The 25,087-nt window shown below is 41.6% G+C and overlaps 1 protein-coding gene across 8 annotated transcripts in view; it reads right to left on the reverse strand.

The window, feature by feature from the left end:
• plekha5 (pleckstrin homology domain containing, family A member 5) overlaps nt 1-25,087 on the reverse strand; it is a 400,949-nt gene that overhangs the window by 374,303 nt on the left and 1,559 nt on the right. The window lies entirely within an intron of this gene.

Consider the following 25,087-nt stretch of genomic DNA (forward strand, 5'->3'; position numbering starts at 1 on the left):
AGATCCCTTGGAAACAAACCCACTGGAACTTAGTTTGATACAGAATCCTCACTTGTCTCCATGGACCACAGTTTAAGTCCATGTCTAGGTGCATGGCAGGAGTAAATGATCACTAAAATAGGTCAACTGGCTACAACCAGCTGGTTCATACTGGGCATCATAATTAAGCATTTAAATAGCACAAGTTTCACAGGCAATCAGCATACCACAAGACAGAATGAATAGATGATGCTTTACAAAGCTATTCTTTAAGGGAATAAGAAAGATGGAGGGAAATCCAGATGATGTAGTTTACTGACATCTTCAAAAGGCATTTGCCACTTCCTCATCTGAGACTGGCAGGGAAGCTCAAGGCTCATTAAATGGTTTACAAATGGTTCAACTGGATTCAGAACTTACTTACCAACAGAAAACAGAGGGGGGAAATGAAGTAAAAATGCCCCCTGCCTGGGGAGTCCTATCTGGAACTCTGGCTAATTACAATACTTGTGAAAGTAGAACAGGGTGTTTATAACAATACTAAATTTGATAATGACACAAAGCTGCAGGGGTAGCTAACAAATGGAACAAACTCCCAGAGAAGGTAACTGGTTTCAGGGTTAAGTGACAACTTTAAAAACAATCTGGATCAATATCTGCTGTGAAGAGCAATTCAGGGTTACTGAAATAAAAACAAAATACTGCAGATGCTAGAAATCTGAAATAAAAACAAAATACTAGAAATACTCAGCAGGTCTGGCAGCATCTGTGGAGAGAGAAACAGAGTTAACATTAACTCTGTTTCTCTCTCCACAGATGCTGTCAGACCTGCTGAGTATTTCCAGCACTTTGTTTTTATTTCAGGATTACTGAATCTTTTTTTCCCTCAGGATGGTAAGAAGATGGTGTTGAATGCAAGTCCATGACACGACAATCAGACATGGACTCTGGATGGAGCAGGATTTGTTAAGCTGGTCTTTTCTCATGCAAAGATGGAACAGGGATCCTTTCACATGCATAGTGACATGGCGTACTTTGTACTCTTCGGATTCAACAGCACAAGAAGCCGTCAATGCTTCAGGACAAAGTAGTGCTAAAACGCAGGGAATGCTTCTTGTATAAACTGTGGAGAATTTTTTGCACTTGTTATCTTAACTTCAGTTCAAAGTAGGGACAAAAAAGTAACTGGTCCATTTAATAGAACTGAGCAGAGGGCAGCATGACTGGAGACAGAAATGCTACAAGAGGCCTTAAATGATATTAACAGGCTTGATACTGACAAAAGAAATCCTATTGAAAATTCTATTTGCAGTTTAGAACCAAAGAGGAACATCAATTTTTGATGTTCTGACAAATTTCATGGCCACGCCAATAAGCATTAGGCCAGGGAGAAAAAAAATCAATGAGACCAAGACTGAAGATTTAGTTTTGCGTGTCAACCATGGCTCAATTGGTAGCACTCGGCTCTGAGTATCAAGGTTCTGGGTTCAAGTCCCATTTCAGGGCTTGAGCACAAAAATCAAGGCTGCCAGAAGTGCCATCTTCCAGATGATACATTAAACTGAGACGCCATCTGCCCTCTTGGCTGGTTGTAAAAGATTCCATGGCACAATTCCAAAGAGCAGGGGAGTTATCCCCAGTATCCTAGTCAATATTAATCCCTCAATCAACATCACAAAAAAAATTATCTGGTCATTATCACATTGCTGTTTGTGGGAGCTTGCTGTGCACAAATTGGCTGCCGTGTTTCCTACATTACAAAAGTGACTACACTTCATGTGCGGATGCCAGAAGTTGCCGACAGTTTCACAGTAATAACAGTACCATTATAACTGCAAAATACGAGCCAATAAGCTTGATCATAAGCTTGATCAGAGATAGGTTTTAAGAAGCATCTTAAAGGAGAGAGAGGTGGAGAGGTTTATGGAGAAAATTCCAGAGCCTCAGGCCCAGGCAGCTGAAGTGATTAAAATCAAGTATGCATGAGGCCAAAATTGGCAGAGCTCTTGGACTATTGCAGGGGCACAGGATGCAAAGCCATGGAGCATTTTAAAATTGAGGTATTGCCAGACTGGGAGCCTATATGAAGGTCATTAAGGACTGGGGCGATGAATGAATGGAACTTGGTGACAGTTAAGATATGGGCAGCAGAGTTATGGATCAGTTCAAGTTTACAGAAGGGGAAGTTGGGAGGCAGCAAGAAGAGCATGGGAATAATCGCTTCTGGAGCTGACAATGGCATGGATGGAGGTTTCATCAGTAGCTGAGCTGAACGGGGGATGGGGGAGCTGGGTGCAGGGAGAGATAAGTGATATTATGAAGGTGGAAGTAGGCAGTCTTGGTGGCGAAGCAGATGTGCGGTTGGAAGCTCAACTCATAGGTAAATAGGACGCTCAGTTGCAAACAGTCTGGTTCAGCCTTGAAACAGAGAGATGCTTGGCAAGGGAAAACAGTTTGTGGTGGTGACCGAAACCAGTGGCTTTGGTCTTCCCAATACTGGGCTGGATTTTGCAGTCAGTGACAAAGCAACACGCTCATCAGTGACCTCAAAGAAAGATGTCCATAAAGATGTAGCGATCTCTGAGGTGCGGACTTCCCTTTTCTGGACATCAATTTGTTTCTAGCACCAAGTCAAGGGGATCTACAAACATCCAACAGCAGTAATATCACAAGACATGGTAAGCAGTCAATCACATTTAAGTATTCTCATACAGCAAACCAGGATGTAAAAAAACGCTAAATCCCTTTACTTAATTTTACATTTTTATTAGATCGTAAAATAAATGATTGGGACATACTTATAGGATTAAGGTAGAAGAAAAATATCAAACTTTTGTTATGGCCAAGGTCAGGAGGGGCCACAGTCGCCCCTCTTGCCCTTCCTCTAACTTGACCGCAACAGGGTTTATTCCTTTTGTGCTTACCACCTGTGAGTGTTTTACCTTGTACCTTTAATGTGATCATGAAAGAACCCATTGGACAGGTGGTCTTGAGTTTGAACAAGGAAGAGGTAAGTTTATTAAACTCAACAAGCTAAACACAATCTAAAATAATAAAAAAAAGCTACACATTCACGCATACATTCACACACACACACAAATAGATTACAAAGTGGAAAGTAGGTTTTTTGGTTGGATTAAAATCCAGAATAAATAAAAGTTAAATACACAGTCTGAATTCTGGCTGGAGTTGTATCATTGAAGTCTTTGGCTGGTCAAACTGCACTTTGTGGTTGGCCCACTTTGCTCAGGGTTTTATTGGAGGCAGAATTGTAGGTGGCTCTCTTCCGTTGGTCTCTGGCTGTAGCAATCTGTAGGCTTGGAGGGTCCACAGTTGCAGATGGTTTTCAAACTTGATGTTTTCTGGAGAGAAAGGGAGGCACACAACCTGCTCTGCTGCTGCAGTCTCAGTTACTGCTTGCCTGTGCGTGTAACAAAACTCCCAGTTTTTTCAGAGATGGTCAGATGGTTACGACTGCCTCAGGGTATTCTCTGGAACCTTCTAATGAGATACAAGGTTCAGGATTAGCCCCACAAGCCCCAGGATGCCACTATTTACACTCGGAGGGGTTTGCCCTTTCAAAGTCAATGTGGCAGGAATGCCTTGACTACCATGCTAATGAAGAAACCCTAGGGAATTCAATTCCTTAGAGCAAGCCATTGTTCTGGGTCTAGGGCTTCTCAGACTTCTGACTCCAGTTGGGCCTTGGAATGTACAAAGGTGTTTCAGATGCAAATAGCCATGGACATCTTGGCTGCCAGTTTTTCAAAAGTTAATGGTAGGATTTTCTCTATTAAAAGTCTAATGTAAGTTTCCAACTGATGAATTAATATTTCTCATTTGACAGTGTTTTCTTGACAATTTAAAAAATTAAAAATGCTGAATTTCTTATAATGGACAAAGTTGATATTCAACAAATATAAAATTACTCTTTTAGGGTCAGAGAGGATGTTCAGCAGTAATTATGAACTTAATATGCTGTTCAAAACCCAATTCCACCTGCTCCAACATGGTGCAACTTTTCAAAGGTTTTTACAGCAAAACTAAGTGTAAAGTGGAAAATTCTCATCAGTTCATAGATTTTTAATTGATTGCAGTCTGGGGGCACCTCAACAGCGCACCTTCTGGAGCAGCATAGGATCCCTGAAAGCATCTTCTAGATTTCCGCCTTTTCCTGCTTATGTGTGGACTCCAGACGTCGTTGTTGTCAGAGGAGTAATGATAGAGGAATGCTGACAGTTTTGCTGTCGTGGCTTTTGCAAAGTTAAGGCCATTTAGTTGGAGATTTCTGCTCATCCAGAACGGGATGTCAGACAAGTAGCATGTCAAATCAGAGACAGTGGAGAGGTCGGGAGAAGTGGTCATTTATCGCCATCAGCCTGAGATAAATTTGAACACAGGTTCCAAAGATGAAAAGTCTAGTGAGTACCCTCTTATCCCTCCTACCTGGCAGCACCAATTTGCATCTTTTTAGTCTGATCTAGCAAACAATTAACAGATTAATCAATTCTTTGTTTCTCAAAATAATTAGCTTTATACTTTGCAATTGCTTTTTGGACCACTGAACAAAACCAATACCGAAATATAGCAATCCAGAATTGAAAGAATGAAGCAAGCGATGAAGAGTAACCACAAATAAGCAAAATGCTGCAAATGTTGGAAAACTAAAAACAGAGAAGGCTAGAAGCAGGCAATACGATAGAACACGGAGTTATCTTTAAATCCACAAATAATAATGTTATCATGAAATGTCCACTGTTACAATGTTTTTCTTTGGGTGAGGGGTGGGTGGGAAGCAAAAAGACAGCATTGCTAAAAATTTATCAATTACCAGCACACAAATAATTTAGTACTGTGACATTTCACTGGCAGACATTTGTAAATATCCTTTTACCCATATGAATACACACACTTTAACCCAGGGTAAATTTGGATTGTGTGTGTGTCTGTCTGTCAGGGAAAGCTATAAAGCGGTGTTCGGTTAAAGTTTCAATGTGTTTTGATGATCATTTTCACACGTTGTTAGGCACAATTGTTGCAATTTCTGAAGTAAGAAACAAACCTCTGAATACTAAATGATAACTCCTACCAACCCTCAAAATTAAATCACCTCAAAACTTAAAAACACTTCAGATTTAAAACCATGCTTGTTTAGTCCAATAGAAAGTGTACAATCTGAAGGTACACAGAGCATTAAATGGTAGAAACAAATAACATTTGGTTGTGAGGGCTTTTAAGTGGGTGGGGAGTGGGGTGGTGTGGAAAGGGAAGAAAGGAGTTCTGCATGCAAAATTATAAATCATGTTTTTCCAGTCAGTCAAGGAAGGAGGTTGATTTTAACGATCAATGTAATGAATATGCTATTTCTGGCTAACCAATCACACTCAGTTGCTACTTTCTCGTTCAGCGTCTCCAAAGTGTACTCAAGTGCACAACGAGCAGTTAAAGATATTTCTCTTAAACATAAACTGAATGAAGTACTTGCAGAATGTATCCACAATTGTTTTATCAAAACACAAATTAGGATTTTGTGTGGCATAAAGTTTGAATTTTTAAAAAAAATCTTGTATCTGATCTTATCACAATTTGGACCAATTTTTCGTAATCCAGCCCCATTCAATTTCCTGTTGTTGCTCAATTACATCAGTTATTAACCAGAATGTCAACAAAGTCAACTGATTTCCCATGTATGAAAAAGGATTGTTAAACGAGAACATATATTTATAGAACAGCAAGATGGTTTTTCTCTACCATTAAGGGTTGGTCATGATCAAATCCTGCAGTGAATACCCATGGATCACAAATCACAAATAGGACCACTGATTTAAGGTTTAAACAGGAAAATGGACAGAATTACAGAATATGATAATCAAAACACTGGTTACAATCCTCCAATCGCATGAGAGAGAGAGAACTGGCTTATACATTCATCATAAATCACTTGCCTTGTCACGATGTCATGGATTTCTTCACAGCACAGGACAAACAGCAAGGACGCAAGAAGCTTTTACACTGATACTTGAAAACTTGGACTCCATATCCTCATCCGTGCAACAAAATTGTAAATCAACTAAAAAGGTCCTTACCTAAGGGAGGATATACATGCCTTAGATTGGGTGCAATGAAGGTTCACTTGAATGATTCTTGGAACAAGGGAATTATATGTGGAGGGATTAAGTAGAATGGGCCCATATTCCCTAGAGTTTAGAAAAATGAGAGGCAATCTCATTGAAACATAAAATTCTTAAGGGGCTTCAGAGGGAAGATGTTGGGAGGATGTTCCCCTTAGCTAGGGAGTCTAGAATTAGGGGTCACAGTCTCCAAATAAGCAGTGAACCATTTAGGACAGAGATGAGATATTTCTTCACTCAAAGGCGCGTGAATCTTTGGAATTCTCTACTGCAGAGAGCTGTAAATGCTCAATTGTTGAGTATATTCAAGACAGAGGATCATTAGATTTTTGGAAACTAAAGAAACCAAGGGATACGGGGATAGTGCAGGAAGGTGGAGTTGAGGTAGATCAGCCATGATGTTGTTGAATGGCGGAGCAGACTTGAAGGGCCAAATGACCCACTCCTGCTCCTAGTTCTTACATTCTATGTAAAAAGAAAAGCAGGATATAAATGTAAAGGTGCAGCTCTGGTGCACAGGTCTATCCAAATTTAAGTGCGATTATATTTTATTTATTTAGAGATACAGCACTGAAACAGGCCCTTCGGCCCACCGAGTCTGTGCCGACCAACAACCACCCATTTATACTAACCCTACAGTAATCCCACATTCCCTACCACCTACCTACACTAGGGGCAATTTACAATGGCCAATTTACCTATCAACCTGTAAGTCTTTGGCTGTGGGAGGAAACCGGAGCACGCGGCGAAAACCCACGCGGTCACAGGGAGAACTTGCAAAATCCGCACAGGCAGTACCCAGAATCGAACCCGGGTCGCTGGAGCTGACAGGCTGCGGTGCTGCCCACTGCGCCTTCACACCTTGTCATGCCTTGGTAGCAAGGTAAATCTCACCTTTCAGACATTGCTGATACTTCGTCTTGGCTCTGCCAAGTGAAATGGATGCCACAAACGTTCTCCAAAGGTCAAAGCATCATACCAGTGAGCAAAGGAACAGCAGCACTAGCTGGAACTGAAACCACAAATTACACAGCAGCCAACAATGTTTCCTGCCTCCAGACCCTCGCTTTTGATTGACACTGCCATCACCATCCCCGGGTATGTCCTGCCCCACCAGCAGGACAGACCCAGCAGAGGTGACGGCACAGTGGTATACAGTCGGGAGGGAGTTGCCCTTGGAGTCCTCAACATCGACTGGACCCCATGAAGTCCCATGGCACCAGGTCAAACATGGGCAAGGAAACCTTCTGTTGATTACCACCTACCACCCTCCCTCAGCTGATGAGTCAGTACTCCTCCATGTTAAACAGCACTTGGAGAAAGCACGGAGGGTGGCAAGAGTGCGGAATGTACTGTGGGTGGGGGACTTCAATGTCCATCACCAAGAGTGGCTCAGTAGCACCACTACTGACCGAGCTAGCCGAGTCCTAAAGGACATAGCTGCTATGCGGCAGGTGGTGAGGAAACCAATAAGAGGGAAAAACATACTTGACCTCGTCCTCACCAATCTGTCTGCCGCAGATGCATCTGTCCATGACAGTATTGGTAGGAGTGACCACCACACAATCTTTATGGAGACAAAGTCCCGCCTTCACATTAAGGATAACCTCCATCGTGTTGTGTGGCACTGCCAAATGGGACAGATTTTGAACAGATCTAGCAATGCAAAACTGGGCATCCATGAGGTACTGTGGGCCATCAGCAGCAGCAGAATTGTACTCAACCATAATCTGTAACCTCATGGCCTGACATATCCCCCACTTTACCATTACCATCAAGCCAGGAGACCAACTCTGGTTCAATGAAGAGTGCAGGAGGGCATGCCAGGAGCAGCACCAGGGATACCTCAAAATGAGGTGTCAACCTGGTGAAGATACAACACAGGACTACCTGCGTTAGAGGCCTGCTACCCGACCCAAACCCGACGGAACCCAACATGTGTCGGGTTCGGGTCGAGTGGGGCCGGACACACACGGTAATTCCTCTGCCGTTAAGTACTGAAATGAAAAAAAAAAAACTTACCTGAGCTGAGAATCCTAGACGAAACTGAGTCTGCACAGAGAGCGAGTGACGTCACCAAGACGTCATCGCGCATGCGCTGCAACTTCTTGCAAGTTCGGTGTTAGGAAGGTAAGCGAAAGGATGGTCGGGGCGGGCTCAAGTTGGGTCGAGTGGAGGCGGGTTCGGGTCAGGTCGAGGTCAGGGCAAAATCGGAGGGACTCGGGCCGGGTCGTGCTCAGGTCCACTGTGGTTTGGTCGGATTCTTTTGCTCAACCTAAAGCAGGCCTCTAACCCTCGTGCTAAACTGCATAAGCATCATGCAATAGACAGAGCTAAGCAATCCCATAGCCAACGAATCAGATCTAAGCTCTGCAGTCCTGCCACATCCAACTGTGAATGGTGGACAATTAAACAACTAACTGGAGGAGGTGGCTCCACAAATATCCCCATCCTCAATGATGGGGGACCCCAGCACATCAGTGCAAAAGATAAGGCTGAAGTATTTGCAACAATCTTCAGCCAGAAATGCCGAGCTCATGATCCATCTCAGCCTCCTCCTGAAGTCCCCAGCATCACAGATGCCAGACTTCAGCCAATTCAATTCACTCTGCGTGATATCAAGAAATGACTGAAGACACTTGATACTGCAAAGGCTATGGGCCCTGACAATATTCCAGCAATAGTACTGAAGACTTGTGATCCAGAACTTGTCAAGCCCCTAGCCAAGCTGTTCCAGTACAGCTACAACACTTGCATCTACCCGGCAATATCGAAAATTGTTCAGCTATGTCCTATCCACAAAAAGCAGGACAAGTCCAACACGGCAAATTACCGCCCCATCAGTCCACTCTCAATCATCAGTAAAGTGATGGAAGGTGTCAACAGTGCCATCAAGTGGCACTTGCTTAGCAATAATCTGCGCAGTGACACTCAGTTTGGGTTCCATCAGGGCCACTCAGCTCCTGACCTCATTACAGTTTTGGTCCAAAAATGGACAAAAGCGCTGAACTCAAGAGGCAAGGTGAGAGTGACTGCCCTTGACATCAAGGCAGCATTTGACAGAGCATGGCATCAAGGAGCCCTAGCAAAACTGAAATCAATGGGAATCAGAGGGAAAAGTCTCCACGGGTTGGAGTCATACCTAGCACAAAGGAAGATGGTTGTGGTTGTTGGAGGTCAATCATCTGAGCTCCAGGACATCACTGCAGGAATTCCTCAGGGTAGTGTCCTGGGTCCAACCATCTTCAGCTGCTTCATCAATGACCTTCCTTCAATCATAAGGTTAGAAGTGGGGATGTTCGCTGATGAGTCCAGCACCATTGGCGACTCCTCCAGTGTAGAAATGCAGCAAGACCTGGACAATATCCAGACTTGGACTGATAAGTGGCAAGTAACATTCGCGCCACACAAGTGCCAGGCAATGACCATCTCCTTTTGACATTCCAAAGGCATTACCATGGCTGAATCCCCCACTATCAACATCGTAGGAGTTACCATTGACCAGAAACTGAACTGAAGTAGCCATATAAATACCCTGGCTACAAGAGCAGGTCAGAGGCTCGGAATCCTGCGGTGAGAAACTCACCTCCTGACTCCCGAAAGCCTGTCCTCTATCTACAAGGCATAAGTCAGGAGTGTGATGGAATACTCTCATTTGCCTGGATGGTTACAGCTCCAACAACACTCAAGAAGCTCGACACCATCCAGGACAAAGCAGCCCGCTTGATTAGCATCCCATCCACAAACATTCACTCCCTCCACCACCAACGCACAGCGACAGCAGTGTATACCATCTACAAGACGCACTGCAGCAGCTCACCAAGGCTCCTTAGACAGAACCATCCAAACCCATGATCTCTACCAACTAGAAGGACAAGGGCAGCAAATACATGGGAACACCATCACCTGCAAGTTCCCCTCCAAGTCACACACCATCCTGACCTGGAACTATATCGCCGTTCCTTCACTGTCGCCGGGTCAAAATCCTGGAACTCCCTTCCTAACAGCACTGTGGGTATACCTACCCCAAATGGACTGCAGTGGTTCAAGAAGGCAGCTCACTACCACCTTCTCAAGGGCAATTAGGGATGGGCAATAAATGCTGGCCTAGCCAGCAACACCCAGATCTTATGAAAGAATAAAAAAAATTGGTTTGAAAGACAATAAAAAGTAGCAGAGAATCAACATTTCTACACAAGGATTTACTTGTGAATTTGCAATGCAAGCAACATAAACAGAGGAGTACAAGAGCAAAACATAATTATTTTAAAGGAGGGGGGAAAAAAATCAAGTTGCTCTGAGAGTTTAGATAGCAGGTTAATTCACATCCATCTGAGTAATTGAGAACAGACTGCAAACGGGCAGATAAATCAATCCTTCTGTTATTCTGAAACATGCTTTCCTCATTAGCACAGTACCCCAACTTCAATTTCTAAATGACATTGTACAATCATTGGAACACAAGAACATAGGAAATGCTATAGGAATAAAGACAGAGGTCCATCTAGTTCACTTTCTACCATCCTCGTAATCACAAGGTACAATGATAATGGAGTTGTGGACTAATCACAGCAGTCAATCTCTATCCACTAATCTACAAGAAACCCAGACACAAGGCGAGGAAAACCAAAACCAATCCCAATATTAATATCCAACTAAGAACACAGACATCAACACAGACCAAAGTACTGCATTCCCAGAACAAATTAAACAGAATCAAATCACTATCACCTAAAATAATCTAAATGGTCATGGCAAAGTATAATGAAATGCTCATTTTAATCACAACAGACCCAGTGCAAGACGTCCACATCACAGCATGAAAGAGCCCTGCACAAACTAAAGCTTCGGTCTGGAATCACTCCAAATTCTCACCACTGTTTACCATGAGATTTTAAAAACAAAATCAAACAATTTGGGCATTGTGAAGCTCTTGGCCTGTGTGCAGTCAATAGTACCTAGTTAGCCATGAGTTATAATGAAACAATCCCCATGCTAGAACAAAAAGTTTGTCACATTGATCATAATATTTTTAGAAAGTATTAATGTTGAATTATGATTTGTGCTTCATATGCAATGGCTTTTGCAATAGCTGCTAGTATAATGGAAACAATTATACCATTTAATGTCCTCCAAGGGGATCCTATTTGACCTAACAGGAACGAATATTTAGCTCTGATTTAGACTTATTACATTATGATCAAAATCTACAAACCCTAAAAATTTGAGCACCTCACTGAATCTTGGGTAAAGTGGTACAGTGGTTAGCACCGCAGCCTCACAGCTCCAACGACCCAGGTTCAATTCTGGGTACTGCCTGTGAGGAGTTTGCAAGTTCTCCGAGTCTGCGCCGGTTTTCGCCGGGTGCTCCGGTTTCCTCCCACCACCAAAGACTTGCAGGTTGATAGGTAAATTGGCCATTATAAATTGCCCCTAGTATAGGTAGGTGGTAGGGGAATATTGGGGCAGGTGGGGATGTGGTGGGAATATGGGATTAGTGTAGGATTAGTATAAATGGGTGGTTGATGGTCAGCACAGACTCGGTGGGCCGAAGGGCCTGTTTCAGTGCTGTATCTCTAAATTAAATTAAATAAAAATAAAATAAAAATAAATTGACACCTGAACTGACTGACAGATGATATTCCAATGATTATAATGCTTTAAAGTGGTATTCGACCTCAAAAGAGCTTTCTTTTGAAGAGTAAATGGTTCAAAACTTGATCATAGTGGCAATGTAAAGGGTGTTTCCCAACTAAATAATTGCTCATTCAAGCTATGGTAAATGACTGCATATCAAGGCAAAATATTACAGATGCTGGAAATCTGAAATATAAACATTAAATGCTGGAAATATTCAGCACGTCATATGCTTCCTGGCCTAAGTATTTCCATCATTTCTGTTTATATCTATACGAATTCTCTGTTGATAGCTTTCCTGTGGCTTTTACCCTGAAAGTTGCCATAAGTGTTGCAAGGTGTAAATAGAAGAAAATGAAGACGGGCAACTTAGGGATGGAGTGCTGAGAAAATTATACTCAATTGTGAAATTAAATGAAATGCTTTGAGCAGCCAGTTCAAAATTAAGTGGGACTGATGGGATTGCTCCACGGAGAGCCAGCATGAACTCAAAGGGCCGGATGGCCTCCTTCGATGCTGTAAATGACCATGAAGCTAAAAAAAACACGAGAAGAGCAAACCACTGACAGAATTCTCTATCTATGGTTCCTTTCCTTTCAAAAGTTCACTGGGACTTTTATTTGCTTAAGAGTACCGTAACTTCTATCCAAGCAGCTTTTATCCAACAGTACTGTGCACTTTGAACTATTTAGTGGTCTAAGAATTTAAGTTTTTAACCTAAATCTGCAAAATTCATCAAGTCGATTTTCAAAACATTAAATAGTTCTCTTCGGGATCACACAATAATAATTGTTTTCTCCATTCTCCCATAGTAAAACATATTTTTGCTTTGTCTTCTTCTTCGGCCTCCATGTCTCGGGAGACAATGGGTAAGCGCCTGCAGGTGGTCAGTGGTTTGTGGAGCAGCGCCTGGAGTGGCTATAAAGGTCAATACTAGAATGACAGACTCTTTCACAGGTGCTGCAGATAAAAATTGGTTGTCAGGGCTGTTACACAGTTGACTCTCCCCTTGAGCTTCTGTCTTTTTTCCTGCCAACTGCTAAGTCTCTTTGATTCGCCACACTTTAGCCCCGCCTTTATGGCTGCCCGCCAGCTCTGGCGATCGCTGGCAACTGACTCCCACGACTTGTGATCAATGTCACAGGATTTCATGTCGCGTTTGCAGACGTCTTTAAAGCGGAGACATGGTCGACCGGTGGGTCTGATACCAGTGGCGAGCTCGCTGTACAATGTGTCCCTGGGGATCCTGCCATCTTCCATGCAGCTCACATGGCTAAGCCATCTCAAACGCCGCTGACTCAGTAGGGTGTATAAGCTGGGGATGTTGGCCGCCTCGAGGACTCCTGTGCTGGAGATATGGTCCTGCCACCTGATGCCAAGGATTCTCCTGAGGCAGTGAAGATGGAATGAATTGAGACGTCGCTCTTGGCTGACATATGTTGTCCAGGCCTCGCTGCTGTGGAGCAAGGTACTGAGGACACAGGCTTGATACACGCGGACTTTTGTGTTCCGTGTCAGTGCACCATTTTCCCACACTCTCTTGGCCAGTCTGGACATAGCAGTGGAAGCCTTTCCCATGCGCTTGTTGATTTCTGCATCGAGAGACAAGTTATTGGTGATAGTTGAGCCTAGGTAGGTGAAGTCTTGAACCACTTCCAGAGCGTGATCGCTGATATTGATGGATGGAGCATTACTGACGTCCTGTCCCATGATGTTCGTTTTCTTGAGGCTGATGGTTAGGCCAAATTCGGTGCAGGCAGCCGCAAACCTGTCGATGAGATTCTGTAGACACTCTTCAATGTGAGATGTTAATGCAGCATCGTCAGCAAAGAGAAGTTCCCTGATGAGGACTTTCCGTACTTTGGTCTTCGCTCTTAGACGGGCAAGGTTGAACAACCTGCCACCTGATCTTGCGTGGAGGAAAATTCCTTCTTCTGAAGACTTAACGCATGTGAGAGCAGCAGGGAGAAGAAAATCCCAAACAGTGTAGGTGCGAGAACACAGCCCTGTTTCACGCCACTCAGGATAGGAAAGGGGTCTGATGAGGCGGCACTATGCTGAATTGTGCCTTTCATATTGTCATGGAATGAGGTGAAGAGACCACGTCTGCTGATGAGGTCAAAGGTTTTGGTGAGATCAATGAAAGCAACTTAGAGGGGCATCTGTTGTTCGCGGCATTTCTCCTGTAGCTGACGAAGGGAGAACAGCATGTCAACGGTCGATTTCTCTGCTCGAAAGCCACACTGTGCCTCAGGGTAGACACGCTCAGCCAGCTTCTGGAGCCTGTTTAAAGCGACTTGAGCGAAGACTTTCCCCACTGTGCTGAACAGGGAGATTCCATGGTAGTTGTTGCAGTTGCTTTGTGGTTTCTCTTAATTCAGTAACTGCGACCCAAAGTTCAGGCTGCTTCCAAATACTTTAACTGCTGAACTACTGAAATGGCAATTCTGACATAGTGTATTTTCTCAAAATTTATACAAAAAAAAACTTATAATTTACATTGCCTCGAGTGGATAAATCAAATCATAACTATCTCCATGATATGCAATTCCTTGAAGAATCACACTATGCGGAGATTCGGTAGTTCTATGACTCGGCAGCACCATCCTCTCAGTTATAGGTCTGGGCTCAAATCCATCCCTAACTCTTTTCTGGCTGCACAGCTCTCATGTTAGGATTATTTATTATTGAAGGCTGGGGGATATGATTAAGGCTTCTAAAATGAAGTAAAATAACACAGTAAGGCTGGAAAGGCTGAGATTGACAGGGATGATAATACTAAAATTCCAGCAAATAAAAAAGGTCAACAGAGATAGGTTAGTTGCAGGAAGTGTTTCTGTTTATAGAGACTCATCACCCTCTGGAACAAACTCCCTGAACACGTGGTGGGTAGTGATTGATTACAATTCCTTAAGAAAGAGATTCTGACAGCTTCCAAAGTGAAGATGATATCAGTTATCGTAGTTTGTAATTCATTGTGAAAATTATGGGCTTCTGCAGTCTCAAACAATTGCTTGACCGTCTTAAGGAGCTGGAGACAAATCCCAATTTTTTCCTGAATTGGCCGTGGGTGATTTATTTGTCTCTCCACAATGACCGAATGGGGCATTTAATGGGACGGATTTCATCAACCTTTTCGTTTTCCATCCTTTTGTCTGTTCAAATGGGGAATCTGAAAATTATACAAATGAGAATGTTTTGAAAAGCTAACTCTTCCATCAAGGAGTAAGGGAAAAAGCAATTAAGGAAGGAGATCCTGATTTTGAGCCATCTACAAGCCATGACATCAGGGGTCAGAGATATAAAACGGGTCATCATCTACAGAAATGAAATGTTTGCCTTTGACCAGAAACCTGGATTGCTAACATCTGAATACGAACCTGCCTGAAAGCAACCAATAGTGGTAAAGGGCAGCCTTGCTGAGGGACAAATCTTACTTGCGAACACTGAGGATTTAAACTATAGATTAAAAGCTCACAATGAAGATATCAGCACATGCCATCTTCAACAGATTTATTTTTGGAATTCCCATTCCGTACAGTTGATTGTCTTTTCTGAATCAGGGAGAGAAATCTCTACAAGGCCCTCTGCTGCACATTCCACAACTAAATTAAGACAGTGAGCACAATAAGCTATCTCAGATGAAAATAATGTACTGTACATTGAGGCAGTGTTACAATTTTTCCCCATGCTAGCATAGGTGCCATATTTCAGTTTTACTTTTTCTTGCTTTTCGGTTACAGTAAAATCTGATTTTCTTCAAATGAAAACCTGGGTTACTTCTATACGCTTTTCTATTTTCTTCCAACTGGAAGAAACTGGCAGGGCAACAAACTCCTTTCAAAGGCAACACTACAACAGTACAGGATGCAGCACAACTCAGTGCTTAAGAAAACACAAGAAATGAGGTTCCTCCTCCTAACCCCACCCCCACCAACATCAAGTGGAAAGAGTAATCAGTACAACTCACTAAATGCTACACAAATGCAGACAGTGCTATATCAAAGCAGGCAATATAACCAGGATGACAAAGCAGTCCTTAGATCCTGAACTGACACGATACTGGTGCATTTCAACGAACATGCTGCAAAAAGTGCGAAAAAGCATTCAGTATAGGAAACAAAATATTTTATTCACTTCTATAAAGAGCCAAAAATTGAAAACACAAGAATTTTGCATTGACAAACTGCATCCCAACAGTGGCTGCATGCATACTGCAAGGTTTAACACATTGCAATGTCCTAGTTTCAAAGTCACTAACTCAGTATTAATAGGACATCAACTTCCTCTCAAAATCTGGATATTCTTCAGCGAGACGTTCCCCTCTTAACTCCTCAAAGCATTTCCACCACCTTGAAGGCCCGTCAGGATTGGGACAGAATACACTCCACTTGCCTGGATGGGTGCAACTGCAACAACACTCTAGAAGCTCAATATCATTGAGGACAAAGCAATCTGTTTGATCGCCCTTCACCCACTCATCTAAATACTCATCCCCCCCCCACCAGCACACCAAGGGGGCAGTGCGTATTATTTACAGGGTGTACTGCAGACGTCATCAAGGCTTCCTTTGGCAGCACTTCCACCACACAAAAGGACAAAGGTGAATCGAAACATCACCACCTCCAGATTCCCCTCCAAGTCTTACATTATTCTGACTTGGACATACATCACTGTTCCTTTGTCACCGGGTCAAAATCCTGGAACTCCCCACCGAACAGCACTACAGAAGTGCCTCCCATCTCACGAACCCCATTGATTCAGGATGATGGCCATCACCTTCGAGTTAACTACAGGTGGGCAATGTCACCCTTGCCAGTGACACCAACATTGCAAGAAGGAGTTTTTTAAATCCCTAAAGATTACCATTTTTGCTCCCTGTAATAGACAAGAATTCCTATAGATATAGGAACTAATTTAACTCTTCCTTTTGTATTCATAAAAAGTCGGTAAAATGTGGCGACCCAAGTATTATTTGGGGAAAAAAACACCCAAATTTACTTTGTTTTGTAAGTCAACTCAAGAACACCATCAGCATTAATAATGTAATCAATTTATGACAGTGTCTGTTCCGTGAAACATGGCATTGGTTCTCAAAAGGTGAACTCTTGATGGTTTAGTGAAATTTAATCATGTTATTGAAATAACCAATTTAACATGGATCACTGCAGTTATCTGAAAAGTCAACCCACTTTTGTACCAGCTTCAAAACCAGACAATGTTCTGAAAAGGTCACTCTTCACTTTTTTGATCAACTGTAAATACTCAAATAGTGACATCCTTAAATTCCATTATTATTTTGTGGTGTACCTTGGCCAGACAGTCAATTAATTTATAATCCATCATACAGCAGCGCTATGAATCACAGCTTTTGAATATTTCAGTTACCTGACACACACTTTATCTGATTAATTGGCCATACTCCAAATCTTGCCCAAAACCATTTTATCCATAAAGCATAAATCACGTTATGCATTGACTGCTACTGATCATCATTTCTGCGTGTCTTAATCTGTTATGGTATTCAACACTTGAACTTCAGCATGCCTTTCTGGCAAGCTGTTAAGTAATAAAGTAGATGGTTTTCTTTATTTTCACACCATCCAAAGTGCTTCCAAGAGAATTGCTACTCTGGTTTACTTTATTTTTTCTGCTTATTGCAAAAGAAACAGCCCTTTTCTGCTGTGAAACTTCCCATTGGCAAAAAAGTTACAAAGCCAGTTAACAAAATATGTAACTGTGCACATCGAAGGTATGCACTGGTAAATTTAACCGATAATGGCAACAAACTACTTAAAATGTATAATTTTCCTCATAGATCTCAGGATTGCACATTTTCCACTTTCAAGCAAAATATCATTTATTGAGAAAAGATAGTTTTTAAGATTTCTGTTAAATATTTAACCAAATAATCAAGCAGCTCCTCGATACAATTCATTTCTTTGAGCACCTGACCTTGTTCCACCCCATTTAGTTCTCCTTTAAATTGCCCATTGGTCTACTGCCCACCTGAGTTTCACCCAAGCTACTCTCCCCTTTTCCTTGCTCAGCCTCTGCACGGGCAAAGACTCATCCCCAGTGTTTTCCATCTTCATCTCAACACCATTTTCACTCTCCATTCTGAATTCATTTCTCATCAGTCCATCCAAAACACATTCCTCCATGTAAACGCCCAAACCCATATTCACAGCCACCTCCTTGCCATCTCTCCTTCCATGGCTGACGCTGTCATTTCCAACCACTTCCTCGCTATCCACATCTCCCTAGCCACTTCCTTCTACGTACATCCTTGCAAAAAAGTCACTTTCAACTGCACTTTCTAAATCCCAACCTTTCTATTTGGCCCTCCATTCGTCACAATACCACTGCAGTTATAAATCTGTTTAAACAACTCCCTCAAGTCCTTATCCCCAGTAAATCCCTTGCTCTGACCCACTCCAGTCTATCATCTGGTATGGCCCCCATTTTCACTCACAAATCCAAAATGCGGAGACTTCAGTGTATCTGGTGCACAACTGGTTTAGCCATCCATCGCCCGATTTGGCAGGACCCCATCGAGCACTAATGGTCTCCATTCTCCTCTATCAAACCTCTAGGATCATCCGACAGAGTAAGGATAACTCATGGCTTCTTTTCTTTAACAGCAAACTTCTCAAACTCCTCTTCCCTGCCCCCTCCACCGTCAGCATCATCAAGAACAAGGAACTCATCAACTTCTTTATCACTAAGATTGAGACCATCCATTCAGCTGCCTCTGCTGGTTCCTCAACTTCTGCTCGCCCACCAAGCCAAGTCACCTCCCAGAATTCTCCTCTACCCTAGCCTTGAACCCACATCTTCCTCTAGTTTTTTCTATTTTCCCTCATGGCCTCCCTGAGCTCATTTTGTCCATGAGACCCACTTCCTGCTCCTTTGACCCCATTCCCACAAAACTGAACACCCTAGTCAGGGTCAAGGGAAAGGAGAAGAGAAGAAAAAAAAGTCAGTAATCAGGATGGGTGACACATGAAAGCTGCAGATGTACACTTTAGGTGAAAACAAGAGTGGCTACAGTCGGGAGACCCTCCAAAGAAGAACAGCCTACTGATACTCAATTCTCTGTGTTCACAGGTAAAGAGTGACTTTTTGAACAAGCTACCATAGGGCTGTAGTTTCCCATGGAAACCACATGGCAGCATTCGTCAATGACTTCAGAAGAAGAGGGGAGAAAATGAGAGAAAGGTATAATTGAAACTAGTTATCTATTGCAGTAAGCTCAGCAATGTCACTAAAAAAAAATCTGCACATTACTTCTAAATGATTTGCAATATTTGCTATTCTCGGAGAGATCATAAAGTTGACTTAGCTTCTAATGGAAGTTTGAGGAAAGATATTGTGTTCAATTATTTCTTTGAGACGGGAAGTTTCAGTTTATAGTCAAATAGCAACAGCAAGCAAATGTGGGTTTCTTTCTAAAACTACGGGCTCGATTCTGGGTACTGCCTGTGCGGAGTTTGCAAGTTCTCCCTGTGTCTGCGTGGGTTTTCGCCGGGTGCTCCGGTTTCCTCCCACATCCAAAAGACTTGCAGGTGATAGGTAAATTGGCCATTGTAAATTGCTCCTAGTGTAGGGAGGTGATAGGGAATATGGGATTACTGTAGGGTTAGTATAAATGGGTGGTTGTTGATCGGCACAGACTCGGTGGGCCGAAGGGCCTGTTTCAGTGCTGTATCTCTAAATAAATAAAATAAAATAATGCTCAATAATCTGGCGTAGAAGGTACTGCACAGTTGGTACAAAGGATTGGCTATGGTGGATTCCAAATCTCCTGATAAAGGGCAAATAACAAATTCTGCTTTTTGCTTAGAAATTCAAGCAGAAGGGATAAAGCGATTTACTCTTTATTACATATACATGCACACTTCCTTGTTTCTATTGCCACTCTAAGTCTGACAAAATTGGCTCTAGTGATTACAGTGATCCCAAAGGCCAGAATTCCCCTGTAAGATAAGACAAGCCCATTGTTTTCCCCTGACAGACACACACTCAAACAACCCATCAGCCAATGATGGTTAACTGCTGCCCCTAAAGCAGAGTTTCAGGAAATGACACTGTCTGGGAGACTAAATGGAATCCTGCCGATATTCCGTCACATATTTTTGAACTGTGCAACGGTGTCCTTACGTGTCGACGGGGTTCTGTGCAGCTGACTTGTTGGGTGCTTGAACTTTCAAAGAGTGTTTTTTTTGAGACAAACCCGGATTTGAAACTGAATCTAAAAGGCCTTAATGTTCTGAGGAGGTCAGAATCATGTTAAACAAACAAGCAGTTTTTTTTTTACCAAAAACATGTGATTGGAGCTTAGGTTTTAGTTTTACAAGAGAACTTTGGAGAGTGGTTGTTAAAAGAGACTGCAAAAAGCTGCAAAGCTGGGTGCTGTTTAAAAACAGGTTTCCCAGAGATGCTGAACGGAACCTCCTTTCTGGGAGCTAACGCTTAGAAAATATAAGTTGCTACTATTGTTTCCAGTGCCTTAAAGAGTTACGCAAGGTGGGACCAGTGAAGTTACACCACCAAGACTGTTGTGAGCAAAACCATGGAAGTTCCAGAAGAGTTCACAGTTTTGGTCGAAATGGTATCAGTGGGGTTTGGATTGCAGAGAAACTGCAATCAAGTGGAAACTGGTGTTTGTAACTTGGGAGACAGGAATCTGGAGATCTACTTGAAAAGTTCAAGACCTGAAGGACTTTGTGAAGAATTGGCATCACCTTGCCAATAGGAATTCCAAAGGACTTGCGAGATATGTCCTTGTAGCATGATAGTTAATGTGTAACCTTTAAGATATACATACATTAATCGTGGTTAGACTGTTTATGCTAGTTTTGGTTCAAGTATTAAAGTAAAATTTATAAAAGTGAAATCTTGTCCATTTGGCTTTTGTTTCCTAATTTGGGGTCAGTCAATGGAGTCAATTTTTTTTTGGTTTGTTGGTGGTCTAGACAGGGATTGCAACAACTGATGCAAAGAACTGATGTTTAGCTACTTGGTGTCTGTGCTCCTAGGATAAACATGGAGCTATGGCTAAAGCACCAGCAAACAATTATGCGAGAAGAGTTTGGATCTTGTGCAAAATGGACAGCCCAGTCGTCTCAACTATGTGGTAAGGATGAACTGTTATGGTGTAAGTCAATTACCTTCTGTCAAATGGCCTCAATACCGCCGGACTGCTCTAAGGCCAGAATATTTATTTGCATGCAGTTTGTTGTAAATAGCAGTAATATTCAATCAGCAAATTTAAGATTTGTGGGACACAGACGTTGCCCAAAAATCTAAGAGCTGCCTCTATTCAATTTATAATAATAGATGGAAAAAAAATAGATACCCGGAAATGATTAAGGCAGTCTACTTAAGGGAATCCGATTAACAACCTAAATCATGATGTTGGAGTAGTTCATTATAATATGAAACCCAGGATTATATTACTATATTTTAATCTGATGACCAGTATAGACACAAGCTGCTGGAACACTAACTCACTGATGCATGGTAGTAGTGCACTAAAGGAACAGCCTGGATTTTGCAATCAGCGGAAAAGCAAGCGCACTCACCACTGGTCTCAAAGAAAGCCTCGCTGAGAGCTCTCACAATCCCTGTGGCAAATGTAGCATTCTTTCATGGGGATTCTCAGCATCGTGCTGCAGTGATGTCATTAAGCTATCCAAGCAGCCAATCAGATTAAAGAATTCTCACAGACAGCCTACCAGGATATGAAAAGCACTAATGATCAAATCACTTTGTTAAAATGTTAGAGTGCGAAATAAAGATTGGGACATACACATGGGTTAAAGTAGAAGCTGAAATATAATTAATCATAATGGAGGCATTTAACAACATTCCACAAATACAAAATTATTTTTTCAGGGCCCAATCAGTTGCTCAGCAGTTATTACTCAGATTGCCAAAGAAAACTCAGTTACACCTCACTGAACAAGGCTTAACTTTTTATGGCATTTCTAACAGTCATGAGTGGAAAAGGGAATTTTGCTGATTGCTGGCTCAAAAGGGCTGGAGGGCATCTGACAGCACAGCCTGTGGTGGAGTAGTGAATGACAGACCAGAACTTCAGGATTTCCACGTTAAGCTGCGTTTGCGCTAAATCCTGAAGTTGCGGGCAAGTTCAGAGTGATAATGACAGCGAATGCTGACAGTTCACCCACAAAAACCCCACAAATTCCAGGCCACTCTGACCAAAAAAAAAAGTCATTCATTCATTATCTGCTGAGGAACATTGATGTGCACAAATTGATTGTTATATTTTCCTACATAATACTAATTGCAGCTCAGAGAAGAAGAAATTCACTGTTGTAAAGTGCTTTGGGAAATCTGGAGGACATAAGATGCTATATTAAAGCAAGTTCATTTTTTACACCATAATACCTGCATTGAAAGATTAATGATAAAGTTTAGAGATAGTTTTCTGATTTTACTGCTAAATTCTGCACTTAGTGTCATTAGGTTAGACAAACTACCTCCCCATATAGCTGATCTTAATGTAAAAAGTTTCTGTAACACTAGAAAATAGAAATGTCATCTTTTAAAGACTTTCCTGCACTCTTCTTTAAAGTCTTTATTCAAATCTAAAACTGCCTGATTTCATATGCCCAAACATTCAATTTACATTTCCAAATATTGTTTAATAATGCATTTAAGGAGTTCAGTGAAACAAAAAAACTGACTATTCTCTATAATGCTACATCACAATGGCCTGAAGTTTGCAGTTACCAGCGAAGGAAAAGTACCTTCCATTCACTTCACTGACTGCTGCCCGGAGTTTTTGTGGGCTTTTGAGCAGAGGCGTGCTTTAATACTGTGTTTGGCCCAGCGTGCTGCCTTCTATAGGGGATCGGTGGCATCTACGAGCAAGGCAAGAAACAGTGAGACTCTTCAATCAATCACACTGAAGAATCCTCACTGAGGCAGAGTCTAAAACAGAGGGTGTAAACCAGGAATCATAAATTAGATTTAAATCATGTGCAGAGTGCAAAATATTGGGAAAGATGGGATTGAGATAAAAAGATGACAGAAAAGTAAAAAAACGTTTTTTTTTTTTTTAAATCTCCAATGCAAATTAAATTCTGAAGGAATGAGACACCACACTTTAAAATTAAATTTTCAGGATCAGAGAGGTTGCTTGACAGTAATTATGACTGATCGCGATCAAAAATTTACTTACACCCGAATGTACCAGCCCTAACTTCTTCTGGTGTGTTTAGTAGGTAACAAGTGGGCAAGTCCTGCAACTGCACATTCTTACATTGATTTTAATGGCAGGTCTATTAGTAAGGTATTGTTATAGCACAACCTGCAGAGGAACAGCGACTCAGACCGCAACCTCTGGATTTTCACATTTAACTGCACAAGTACTTAGTCCAGAAGTTACTGTCTAATTTACTCTATAATAGAGTGCTGATAGTGGAAAATCTTGGACAATTAGATATCAAACACAAAATGTTATTTGGCGTTCACAATAACCTAGACAAGCTGAAAGGACAGCTTGTTTCATACTACAATATTTACTACTTTTAATATACCTGAAGTCATATAAGTCATCAAATCTATGACAGTATGTTGCAACTACAAACATTAGAAAATTGAAAGTAACCAAATTCTGCTGCGAAAGTTTTAATGTTCTTGAAAGAAATATCCATATACATTTTATTAATTATTCAAGGCCACTGCTGATACAGGCATTTAAAAAATAAAACTTTTCATAGTAGTTCTAAATGCTATATTATGAAATATTTAACTTTATTAGACACACGGATCCATGAGCAAGTTTTTTTGATCTGGTTACTGAAAATCTTCACAATCTCAAACACCACTCAACACATTTTCTTTCGTTTCTTTACCCCCTGTATCTGTTCACCAAAACTTTGCCACATTTCTCAACACACCCAACCTGACCAACCTACATCCTCTGCACAGCTTCATCACATAATGTTATTCCCTGCATTCTCCATTCCTTCAGTATCTACCACCTTACCCTTCCTACCACCCACTCAGGATGAAATACTGGTTTACAATCTCAGCTTAAGCCATCCTAGGTTCTCATTTCTCTCATCTCATCCATTTCATCCTTTATTACTCCAATTCAATTAAATTATTATCCTTTTTGACATGCAGTCAATCTGAGAATATTAGTAAGTGCAGAAACTCCCCAATTTTAAACCTTCTACAAATGCAGCATTTACTTTACACAGCTACCGTCAATGGCTAGCTTGACGTGAGCAGCAGTTCCACAAGGCAAATGAAATCATGAACGAATCATCTGATCTATTTCCTGATGAACATATATGCATTCCATGCTCTCAATGTTACTTGATCTTCATTTCACAAATTGAAACGCAGTGTAGCCTCGATCCCTTTTAGGAAAGATACACTATTTACCCAATAATGAACCTGCATCCAGTGTAATTTTTAACCTTTGGGAAAATAGCATTATTTTAATTTTGCATCTGAACCCATTTTGCTGTCTATGTAACCAAAATACTATTTATAGTATGCATTAATGGGAAGGAAGCTTAAGGTCCATGTGCTGGAAATTATGCAGAATGCAGAAATGCAAAATGCAGAAATGTCTACAAAGATGACAATGTCATATTGCAAGGATTTTTTGCCTTCAAACACGGCTTTTATCTGAATACTGGTCATTGCCAGTGAATTGCAGTGTAGTAGAACTCACTAATACTCAAATCGAACAGAAATGTGTACTGCTTTGCTAACAGGGAAATGGCCATCTCCCACAAATACAGACACACCCACTGCCTCCAAAGAAATCAGACTATACGAGGTGTGTACTTTCACCCTTAGGTTCGTGCATTTCAGTGCCACAGCCAAAACATTAAAATTGCACTTCAATTCTGCACCGTGTACTCTAAATAAATATACTTCATCTATTGCCAGTTGTGGTAGGAATAATCAATGGAAAAAAATTCAAAAGTGAAACAAATTTAAACTATTAAGCTGAACACTATCATGATCAAGCATACAACAAATCATAGTTAAGAATATAATGTTAAGAACATTTCGTCTTCCAATGCAATACAAAAAAAGTGAAATTTTAAGTGCACCATGGAAACTTTCACTCAGCCTTAATATGAATAACCTACATAACCAAATGCTTCACAGTTGGAAAATCAATACAGATGCCACAGCCACATTTCATACCCTTGAGAACTCTGGTGCATAATTAAACTACTTGTATCATCTTATCATTTAAGATACAGTTACTGAATTAGCAGAATTCTTCCATAGCATATTTCACATTTTACCACAACTTAAATGCGGAGTATTTATTACAT

Source organism: Heterodontus francisci, chromosome 27 (assembly GCF_036365525.1).
Source record: "Heterodontus francisci isolate sHetFra1 chromosome 27, sHetFra1.hap1, whole genome shotgun sequence".
In the NCBI taxonomy this organism is placed as follows: Eukaryota; Metazoa; Chordata; class Chondrichthyes; order Heterodontiformes; family Heterodontidae; genus Heterodontus; species Heterodontus francisci.